We start from the raw sequence: 11,206 nt of genomic DNA, 5'->3' as shown, positions 1-11,206 counted from the left end.
AGGCAGAGCTGCTTTTTGTTACGGGTTAATTTATTCCAGTTCCAGAAGAAGATCACGTAAGTAGGAGGGGATGTTGGGTGATGAGAAGTGCATTCTTTGACTAGGCAGCTAATACCAGTGCTCAGCTTGTCTTGGTGCTTTGCTGTGGCTTTTAGGTGTAAATCAATTTAAATACAATGAGTGTTTCTGGTGGGAACGGGAAGGACACTGAGCTTTGGAAGGCAGAGTGGTTCTGGTACGGGCTTGCTTTCGTTCTTTGCGCAATCTGGTTTTTCTTCCTGCCTCAGTTATGTTTAGTTTTCTGTAACCTTTAGGAAGAGGATCTTCCCATGGGCTCAGCTGATGAATCTGACTTGCCCTGTGAATCATGCTTGACTCTAGGCAACAAAAGAAAAGCCAGTAAACACCTGACCTGTTCTTCCTTGCCTGTGCAGTCAAACTTTTCAGACTGCAGATGTTACTGGATGTGCAGTAATCCCTGAAGGAAGGCTGCACTCCTCAGGCCTGTGCTTGAGGAAGCAAACAGGGTTATTTTGCTGAGTGATACTCAACTTGTCGTAAGAACAAAGTTCAGTTCCTCCTTGTTACCCTTGCTCATGTCTCTGAGAATACATGCTTCAGTCTCCAATACATACCCTGCATTTCAATCTCCAATATGCACCCACTGTTTGTTTTTTTATTTATTTCTTTGTATAGCTTTCAAAGAAATTTTAGGTTTTGTATAGCAAGTAGCTTACATAGGCCTAATGCCCATTATGGCTGTTCTTTCCATGTCTAGTGTGGGTATTTTGGGATGATGACAGAGGTGCTTTTCTCAAGCTGGCTGTTACCACAGACAGTTGGAGGCACTAACCCTAAAGGCTGAGCAGGGCCTTACATCGACTTTATTTTGTAAGAAAGAGGTCTGTTTCACTCCCAGTTTACTTACCATATATATAGTCCATGTGTATAAAAGTAACAGATGTTTTTCACCCATCTCAGCAGGTTGAGGTGGAGACCTCGTGGAGATCTTTTTCCACTAGCTAGCTTTGGCCACGAGTTGGTAAGTGTGGCTTGTGAAAGCTGTTGCTATGGTGGATAAAGGAAGGTAGACTCAAACTGCCTCTCGTTTGGGTATGAGACTGCCTGTAGGATGTGTGCACACTTCAAGATACTCACTGGGCTTCCTGTCACAGTCCATCAGTCACTGGCAAGCTGTGCTCTCTTCTGTACTGCTGTGTTGACTGCGGTGCACAGCCATGGTGCTGCAAGTTAGCTCAGTCCCTTTATTTTAAAGCTGATAAATATTTAGTAACTTCTCTACTAATATGTGGCGGTTCTGTTTCTGTTTGACCTGTAACTGCCTTCTATTTTTTAATTTACTTTCACAGTAATTAAGTATTGTTTCATATCCTCAGGGTGTGCATAATAAAGATATGTGTGTTGCCTACCTGTACTGACAAGCATGTTCTTCCCCACTGGCCTGTTTTGTCTCTTCCTAGGTGTTTTCGGCTTGTAGCTCTGGAGAGAGGAATCTGAACTCCCCTGTGTTACTCCTTTGGGTTTTGATGCTTCTTTCTACACCCTATGCAGGGTACCCTAGCCTCTCTTACTGGTGAGGGTTGATGGTATGACATGGAGATGGAAGGCAGAGTATCTCCCAGCTGTTTAGTGCTGGCTGGAGCCCAGACTGGAGGGAATCAAGTGACCCTCCAGAGCCTTCTGTGACAGCTGATTATGGGGCTCACGGAGGGATTTGTTGGTGTTGGTGATGCCCCTGATTCCAGAGAAGATAAACTGTTTGACTGGAGTGTTGAGTTGTGGTCCTGTCAAAGTGCACACAGTAGATACTGGCACTGCATGAACGCACACAGAGCTTCCTGAGCAGTGCTCATGGTCCAGGCTTTGTGTGATCAAGTAGCGCCACCATAGTCAGCGTGAGAAACTGGTTCCAGTTGTTCTGGTGAACCTTCTCCTGGGAAGATTTTATTTTATCAACTTGCTATTCAGAACATGATTTAAAAACTTGTTTGGATTGCTCAGTCTGATTGGAGCTGGGTTAATGTGACTCAGTGATGACAGGGCCCTCAGGAGTGTGGTGTGTCATGGCACTGTAACTGTTTTGAGCTGATCTGTAACTGGGCAAAGTAGTGGCTGTGGTGTCCAGTACTCCTTGCACAATATATTGGGCTGTTGCTTATGATTCTGACAGATTCTTATTTCAGTCTGACCTTTTCACTCCAGTCTTTATTTGTCATAGCTCTGTTTCTGAATCATTTTTATTTTCTTAATTTTGCATTATTTAGGGCATCAAGTGATAGGGTGTCATCTAAGCACTCCAGACATGAAACCATTCTGCCATGTCAACCATTTCCATAAGAAGACATTAGTCAGTGTACAATAATTTAACCTTCCCAGATAGCTCCTGTGTCTGCTTGTGAATAAACTTGGCCTTTTTTTCCTAAGCAGGTTCCACTGACTGCCACTGCTTGTAATAGACTTTGACATCTTTCTTTTAGAAAAAGAAGTACAAAGAATTATCCTGTGATCCTATGATAAACACATGAGCCCTTCTTTATGGGTCGTCAGGGATGAGAAATGTGAATTTGGCATCCCCTTGGTCTTTGAAATAATGCCAGCATGTCAGGCTGGGTACACAGGGCAAGGAGAGGGACAGTGGGGTCTGAACAGTGTTTAAAAAAACCAAATACACTTTGCTTTAATAGCAATCTCAGCTCCACAGTGATTGTGCAAACTGTTAACCAAAGTGCAGTAATGTCATGTGTCCTGTGGGAAGTTACTTATCTTCCCTTGACTTTTGTTTGTGGAAATGAGACACTAATCAACTTGGTGTCACTAACCAGCTTTGGTCAGCTGCCACCCTTGGTTTGTGCCAAGGAATTGGTCTGCTTATGGTGCAGTTATCCACATTGGCTTCCTCTCAGCCCAGAGTGCTCTAACTAGACTTGAGAGACGTTTTCCTCATGCTTATATTCTGCATCAGGGTGTTCAGTGCTCTTGTGCAGCAACAGATTCTGTTGCTCATTTGCAATAAGCTGTTTTTGAGGAGGTGGATCAAGTTCTGGTGTGGTAGTGATGTGCTCTTACTTTAAGTTTCTTCCTGGTTCACTGCTTGTAATATGTGGTAACTTGCTAGTAAAAATTTTCAGTCTTTTGCAAGACTTGAAATAAAGCTCACATAAAATATGTCTTCAGATACTTTTAATGGGGACACATAAATCATTCAAAAGTTTTTCTTCAAAGTGAATAATTCTTACATGTAGGTGTTTTGGCACAGTCCAGAGATAAGATAAAATTAGTCATGTAATGAATTAGACAACTGCAGCTAAATAAGACCCACAGAAACATGTCCAAATAGCATTTAAGCTATCCTAAATTCAAGAACCTCTTCTGGCAGTAGTGTGGGTCAATGGCACTGTTACAGTGGTCATAGTGGAATATTTTTGCATAACCTCTGTAACACATGCGTCTTCAGCATTTTTTGTGTCGCCTCAGAACTGCAAAAAGAAGTCATGGAGGAGGGAGACTGGGGTGGAGTTGAGGCAGAACCTCTGCATTGTTTGTGAGGAAAGAAAGTAACATGAGAACAGCAATACTGATGTCAATGAACTGTCTCTTCTGGTGGTTTCTTAACTATTCTCTTGCTGAAAATGGTATGGAGACTGCGTCTTCTTTGATGTAGCTGCATTTTGATGAGGAAGGGTTTCTTTTTTTCTGTTCTGCTAAGCTTGGCATCTGTTTTTCCCCCTCTGAAAAATATGATGTGTGAATTTGGAGTTATTAAAGGTGCCCTGTCAGTGCTAAATATGTCAATATTTGTTCCTGTTCCATAAAGGGTACTTGTGGGGTACACAGGAATGGTTATGGCTTGAAATGCAGATCCTGAAAGGGATCTTAGCAGCAGGGTCATACTTTTGAAGTCCTGGGAGTTTTTTCCTCCCTCCTGCCCCCCCCCTTTTTTCCCCTTTTTTTTTACTTTCTTTCTGTTTGAGGAATCAGCAGTTAGCCCAGCACTGATAGCAGTGCTAAACTGCAGAATACTTTTCTCAACAATACAGGAGCATAGAGATGTGGACTCTTGCTACAGATAAGGAAAGGTAAGAATTTGGTATGTGAAAAATGAGAGTGAAAAAGTGCTTTGTGATGTAATTAGCTGTTCATAACAGTTGGGTGGGTGAAGAAGATGGTATATACTTTATAGCCTGTAAGCAAAGAAATTTCTCTGAGAAGCACATTTTAGTGGTGCCTGTGGTGGATCCCTCCAGTTTCTTTTAGCAACAGGCTGTGTTTAAATGCTTGTCTAGGCAAAGAAAAAAGTTCATGTAACTGTATAAACTGTTAATTTCACAAAGTATGTCTCATACCTCTTCTAATTTGTGCAGTGATTAAGACAGAGCTGGGGAGGCTGCAGCTGTGCAGTACCAGGGGAGTCTTGGTGCCAGCTGCTGGTGACCAGGTGGTGACTTAGCTAAATATAGAAAAACATGGGCCTTTTTGTGGGTTCTCTGGTATTTCAGTTGTTTGAAAAGCTGTGGGAGGAATCTTTGTGATATGTCTAAGTGATGCGAAAGCAACTCCTGTAACTGTGGACACGTGGGTTTGTGTGTTGCAAAAAACTAAGACAAGATTATAAAAAAAACACCCCACTAAAAACAACCCCAAGCAACCCTCTGCTGGTCTTCTGTAGCTGCTGATTTTTTTTGTGTTTTGTTGGAGAACACCTGCATTAGAAGGCTAAGCAATTGCACATGACAAGACATCTAATTCTGCCTCCAGATACTTGCTTAGTGATCATTTCAAACTTGAGATGAGACTAAGTTTAGCAATTGTTTAATGTGCTGTAGCTATACCTTCTGTTCAATCTCTGAACTTTTCTAAAGATATTTAAATACTTCTGTGGGTTTCTTATATTGTGTTTGTAGTACATATTGCTCATATATAACATTGTTCTGTGTGTTATTCAATTTCCCCTTGTAAATTTCTTCCATGTTTTGGTTCCTTAAAGAAAATAGTGACATTGACTTTCTTTTCCCTCCTGCAGCAAAATTAAAGAATTGATTTTTGCAATGTAGAGTTTAAATTTGGCATTTTGCTCTAAAGTTCTGTGTAGAATGAAGGGGAAGGTAGTTTGCAGTCTCATTGACTAGAAAATGTAGCCAAATATATTAAATGCTGTTTGCTGAAGTTAGTAACAACCACTGTGAGGAAGATCAGAATTATTATTACTGCCTTCTTTTTAAGTTCATGTAGTAGAATGGGGGTGCTCCCAGTGCTACTGGGAGAGAAAAGCTGCATGTGGTGAACCTGGCCTTCCAAGAACAAGTTAAAGATTTTTAGTTTTTAAAGGTTTTGTTAGTGATGTAACAAATAATGTGCAGACTGTTCTAAATTACAGAAAAATTGCTCTTAGCACCAGTATGTGGAACAAGATTTATTTGATCAAAGGGTTTGTTGAAAACCTGTTGGTTCAAAGTTTTTCTTTATGTACTGTGTGTGAACTCAAGCACAGAGAAGAAAAATGACTATTTTAAGACATGGTAAAGCTCATTGGAATTACATTTTAGGGGTGTTTCCTTTGTCTTCACTAACCTTTGAATTGGAAATTTTAAGTCTCTTAATTGTACTAAGCTGATTTTTATTCTCAGATCATAAAGTTTCAGTATTTTTTTGTTTGATTTAGTAAAACCTCTTTCTTAATTATTGGTTTTCAATAGGCATCTGTTTAAATGCTGCCACGTGATCCCTTAGCAATGAGTAGTGCTGTTCTTGTTCTTTCAGTTGAGCTGCTCTGGATGATTTCTTTCAGAATACTTGGATTTTGTCATGCATGGAGAACTGTGCATCTTTCACAGTGGCTGCTGTAGTGATTGCCAAGCAAACAATATCTTCGCTTTCAGCAAGCAAAATAATGAAATACTGTACACAAAAAAATGTTAACCTTCTCACAGAATCAGATACTTGAAAGTTAATAGGTTTGTCTTTAAATTTAAAGAGTCTGCATGGACAGGAAGAATACAGCTCTTACAATGCCTGTAGGGTAAACATCTCTGGATTTTGGATATGATCACATTTTGGATACTGTAACTGCATATATATGTGTAACTGTACTGGAGTTGGTTTTGTAGCCTTTTTGTCCCCACTGGCTTTCATTGTTATATTGTTTTATGAGTCTTAAATTGTTACTTCTGAACTATAAAAGGACACTTTTGGAGTAAATGGAGTAGCATTTTTTCCTAATAGATCAGGGCTTTAGATTTTATGGTAGGTGCTAGGTTTGGCCTGAAAAAGAAGGGTGTTTGCTCTCCAGCAGCCTTAGTTCATGTCTGAGCAACAGAGGTATAGATCAGAACAGTTCTGGGAATGCATTTTTTCAAATTTTTTGTTGCTATTAAACGTACGTGGTGGAATTCTTTCTTAATCATCTTTTGATGCTCTGTAGGACAAAGAGGTGGAGTTTGACATGCAGAATAAAGTGCTAATTGCCCCAAGAGAGCTTTGACTCAATTAGCTTATGGATGAATGGGGAGGGTTGATAATTTGGCAGCTTTGCTTTGCTGACTGGAGGCAGCTTAAGACTTGTTGAAAATGTAAATGAAGTGGCATTTTGCTGAGCAGATGAGAGCCCAGTGCCAGGCTGGAGTGGGCAGCAGGGCAGGGGTGAGGGAGGAGATGGGTGGTACTGGGAAAGGGGTGATCATCATCCCACCTTTGTATTGGTGTCACAGTGCTGGTAGAGGGGTCTGGGAGGCTCATTCGTGTAAGGCATGGCACAGCAGCATTTCCAAAGGTGGTCACATTCTGGGTTTGCCTAATGTGTCCTGGATTTTTGGCCCACGGGTCCAGCCCCTTGAATCCAGAATGTGTAATTTGCCCCTGCTCCACCCGAGTGACCTGCATTGTCCCAGAAGCCCAACTCTGATTGATTGACTCGTGGTCTGTAATATAATTAGGAGGCAATCTATCGATTCCTTTGAAAATGAGAATCAAAGCTGTAAGCTGATGTTGGAGCCTGGCTTGCAGGGAGCTGTAGCAGAGATTGTATAACAAGATCCTGGGAGAGGAGTGATGACGCAGAGCTGTGTTTAGGGCAGAGGCATGCTGTACTATCTATAGGTTCAAGCTAATTATGCTGAACAAAATTTTTTTTTCTACAGTCTAATTAACAACCTTCATTTTAATCTCCTACCAGTAGCCAGCAATTTCTTGTGTTTATCTAAGGGAATTGGAACATCATTCAGTCAGTACATTCCCCCCCTTATCGTGGAGCAGGATAGGCCATCCAGACTTCTGACTTTCACTTCCATGTCAAAGGGAAGAAAGGATTTTTATGGTATGCTATTAGAACCTGCCTGTTTGCTGAGTTAGAGTAACTCTTAAGGAGGACAAGCTTGTTGACACATGCTCTTGCGTACTTTAAATTGCTGATTGATGCAGTAAAACAGTTTTTATGCCCTGGAGTATGATTGTTTTCCATAAAATTATCTAGAGCCATGCTACTTTGTTTTATGACCCTGTCTCTGCTCGCAGGCTGAGCAGTCCTGAGCTTGGTAACTGTGCAAAGTCCAGCTCTGGATTTTCATGTAGGAGGTCAGATCTGAGTCAGGACTAGGAGTAATTCAGAAAGAAAGATGACGACATAGCTGCTGCTATCTCTGATGGAGGACAGCACATTACTCTTTCTCCTCTGCCTTTTACCTTTTCTTTTTTTTTTTTTTTTCAGGAGCTTTGCCTTCCTGGTCTGCTTCTAAGTAATAACTGACATCACTTTTATTACTGCTTGCTGTAGTGTACGTTTGTGTCCAGACCTGATGCAAAGGACAAAGGTAGAAGTTCTTTAATAGTTGTGCAGGTCTGATTTTAGAACCTACTGCTCCCAAATATCTTTGGCTTTGTTCTGCTAAGGTTTTAACTGTCCAGTCTGTAACTGTATGATATCAAGTGTTTGGCACTAATACCATTTGTCCATCTCCCCTCAACAGGATCCTTTCCCTTGACTCCTGTTTGTGCTCTGTACCCTGTGCTGAGGGATGATCTCCAGGGCAGAGCTGTTGGTAGAGCATCACAAGCCAATCCTTGCTTCAGTTCCCACATGGAACTACAGCACATTACTCTTTCTCCTCTGCCTATATATCTATATCTAGACTTCTTTGCCTATGCAGATACAAACCACTCACTTTTGATGTGTCTGTGTGTTCCAGGAAATGCAGTGACAGTGTCAGGCATTAATTTCAGATGTATGGTAGCCAGACATGAAGGGAGGTGGAATTGGTAAATCCCAGTACTGTGTAACTGGACAGTGGGATGATTATCTGCCTTGTGTTAAGATACCTTTTAGCATACATACAGCAAGCTTTAAAGCTGTAACTCAAGGCAACACACAGGGCACTATTTACTTGCAATATTTTGCCTTTGCAAAATAAGACAAGGCACTGTATTGTGGACTTTGTGGTAGGAGCAGGAGTAAACTCACCATTATATGTCCCTGGGTGTCTTCTGACTTAGATTCTCTTGCATCTGCTTAATTCCTGACTGGTGGAGCAGAAAAGTGATCTAATGTTGCCCATTGCTCCTTGGAGAGTTTCTGTAAGCTGTTGTGGTGTACTCACTTTCCTCTGATGCTCTGCAAACAGATGAACTTTTTGTAAAATGATGGTATAAACCACTGTGGCTTCTCCAGATACCTGACATTGTCTTGGTCTGTGCTGTGTGTTGCACTGTGTGAGATGTATTGTATTGTTTTGGAAGACCTCTGAATTCTTTAGAAATGTGTTAAAGATATGTATTTTAGAAGTACAGTGGTTTATGTTTTGCATGTGCAATGTTAAAGTGCACTCCACCCTCTAAAATGTTCAGTGGGAAGGAGTAACTCCCTTTGCTTGGAGAGTCTTATGCTGACTTGTACTTTCTGTAAGTATTGTGGCCAGAGTTAGAGTGAGTTTTGGCTGTTTGTAGCTCTTTGCACTGAAAGGTCATCCTTGGACCTCAAACTTGGACTATATACAGGCTTAACTTTTTTTTTTTTTAATTACAACACCCTCCCCCCTTTCCTTAGTTTTACAAAGTCTGTCATGAACTTTGTTTTCACATGGAACACAGTACTTCTCAAATGTAAGGAAAATCTTGAGATTCAGCACTTTGTGTATGAGCTAACTGAAAACTAATAGAACACTCAGGGCTTCACAATAAGCTATAACCAATGTCTTCCTACTGTCTTCCAGGAATGAATAGTAGATATCTGTTACTAGACATTATATAGTATGTAATGCATAGAATGTAAATACATCAAAATGTTCTAAGTAATGAAACCACCTTTTTTTTCTGTTATTTTCTGTGTATCTGGAGATATTTCACGCCCTGGCTCATATCTTCTGTCATTCCACTTGTTCCCTGTGTTTTGAGCTTGCGGCAGAATTGACTGTTAATGGTTGCTGTTCCATCTGTTTGTGCTCACTCCATGGTTTGTGCCTGGACAATTGTTTCTTTGGCTCATGTTGAGCTGCAGAAGGAAGCAGGTGTGTCCAAAATTGTTGTGAGGCTTCTTTTGGACTTTTTGCCCTGCAGAGCCATGGTCAGCTGAACCTGGATAGGGCTGAAAATAGTTTTCTGTATTTGGTATCAGAGAGAAAGGTGAATTTGAATTGAATATTGCATGGAACCCGCATGCTGGTCCAATGGATGTATGTTGCTGTGTCTTGGAGAAGGGGCATTTTACAGCAAGAGGGCTTTTCCTGAGGCAGGGAAAATGCTAGAATGCTGCTCCCTGTATTTTGATCCAGGGTGCTGTAGCTTGGTGCCTTGAGGTGCCTTCATGCATGTGAAGTTACAGAGTTTCAGGGAGGATAGTCGTGAGAAATGATTTGGAGTCGTTCCACATGAAAGAACTTCTGAAGTGGATTACAGTGAAGTACAAAGGTTGTTTTTATAGTGGCTTTTTGTCAGCTGGCAATGACAAGTTATATTATGAAAGCTCCTAAGTGATGTGAGTTCCTAAATCCAATTTCTCAGAAGTGACTTGCCATCTTTAATTACACAGGCATTCTTGGTGGCTGCACCTACTGTATCGTGTAGATGAGTCTAGGTGTGGTGTGTCCTGATATCCAGAGGACCTTCTTGTGAATGTACAGAATGATGAAGGTTCTGGTAATGAAGAACTGCTTCGAATCATTGAGTTAGTGTTTACTTGTGTATCTTATATAAACCTCCTATTTCATTGTGCTGATGCCTTTTTTTTTTTTTTTTTTTTGGTGATCTTACGTATGATTCATCCGTTAATGGGTAATTATATTAAAAAGTATTGAAGATGGAAAGAAATAGATCACTGTTTTCACTTGGAAGCTGAAATGCCTGCAGGGCTAACGTCACAGAGCTATACTTTTCGTGGCATTAGCAGGTTTAAAACGCTGTCTGATTCCACACTCAGCCAGCACCAGATATTGTGGCACACTTCTGAGTAAGCATACAAACAACTGGCAGTGTGTCTCCCCAGCGTGGATGGGTTGGGATTTGACAAATAGCATTTTCAGTAAGATCCTGAGATTTGTATATTTTCTCGGTGTTGAAAGGATTATAATACCAGGATTATATCAGTGTCGGCTTAGCTTTCTGCTTCCTGGCAGAGATCAGTCCAATTCAACATTGCAGCCAGCACTTGGTCACAGAAGGTAGAAACAAGTTCTTATGGGAATACAATATTATTAAACTTGTCCAATCCTCAGGACTTCACAGAGAAGGCAATTACTAAAGCATGTGCTAAGAGCAGGAAGAAGAATAATGGTAAACCAAATTACTGAAAATGGCAAAGAGCTTTTGCTAAAGGGTGAGTACTTCATGCTGATATAAATACCTACAAACAATTGTAGAGTTCTCAAGCTATCAGTGTATCTTAACCACAGAGTGAAATAATTGCACTTTCTGAAACACAGGGTTATTAAGTTGCTAAGTCTTTGAGTTGTGTAGGATCAGTCGACTTGATTGATGAAGCTGTTCTCTAATCTAGTTTTGCAAAGTGCAATAGAAGTCTGATAGAAAGTTTATCTAGGGATAAATCAAACATCTGTGCTGTGCACTTAATTTTGTCCTCTGGTACAGCATAACTGTTGCATAGGTTGTTGTCTGAGAAAGCTTTGGCTGTTTCATGCAGAAGACAAGCAAACGTGGTCTGTCGAACTCTGAACTGTTTCAGAGCGATTAATGTATTATCGACAAT

The sequence above is a fragment of the Acanthisitta chloris genome, unplaced genomic scaffold (assembly GCF_000695815.1).
Source record: "Acanthisitta chloris isolate BGI_N310 unplaced genomic scaffold, ASM69581v1 scaffold42816, whole genome shotgun sequence".
NCBI classification, from domain to species: Eukaryota; Metazoa; Chordata; class Aves; order Passeriformes; family Acanthisittidae; genus Acanthisitta; species Acanthisitta chloris.
The sequence above is the reverse complement of the archived record's forward strand: the minus strand, read 5'-3'. Positions refer to the sequence as shown.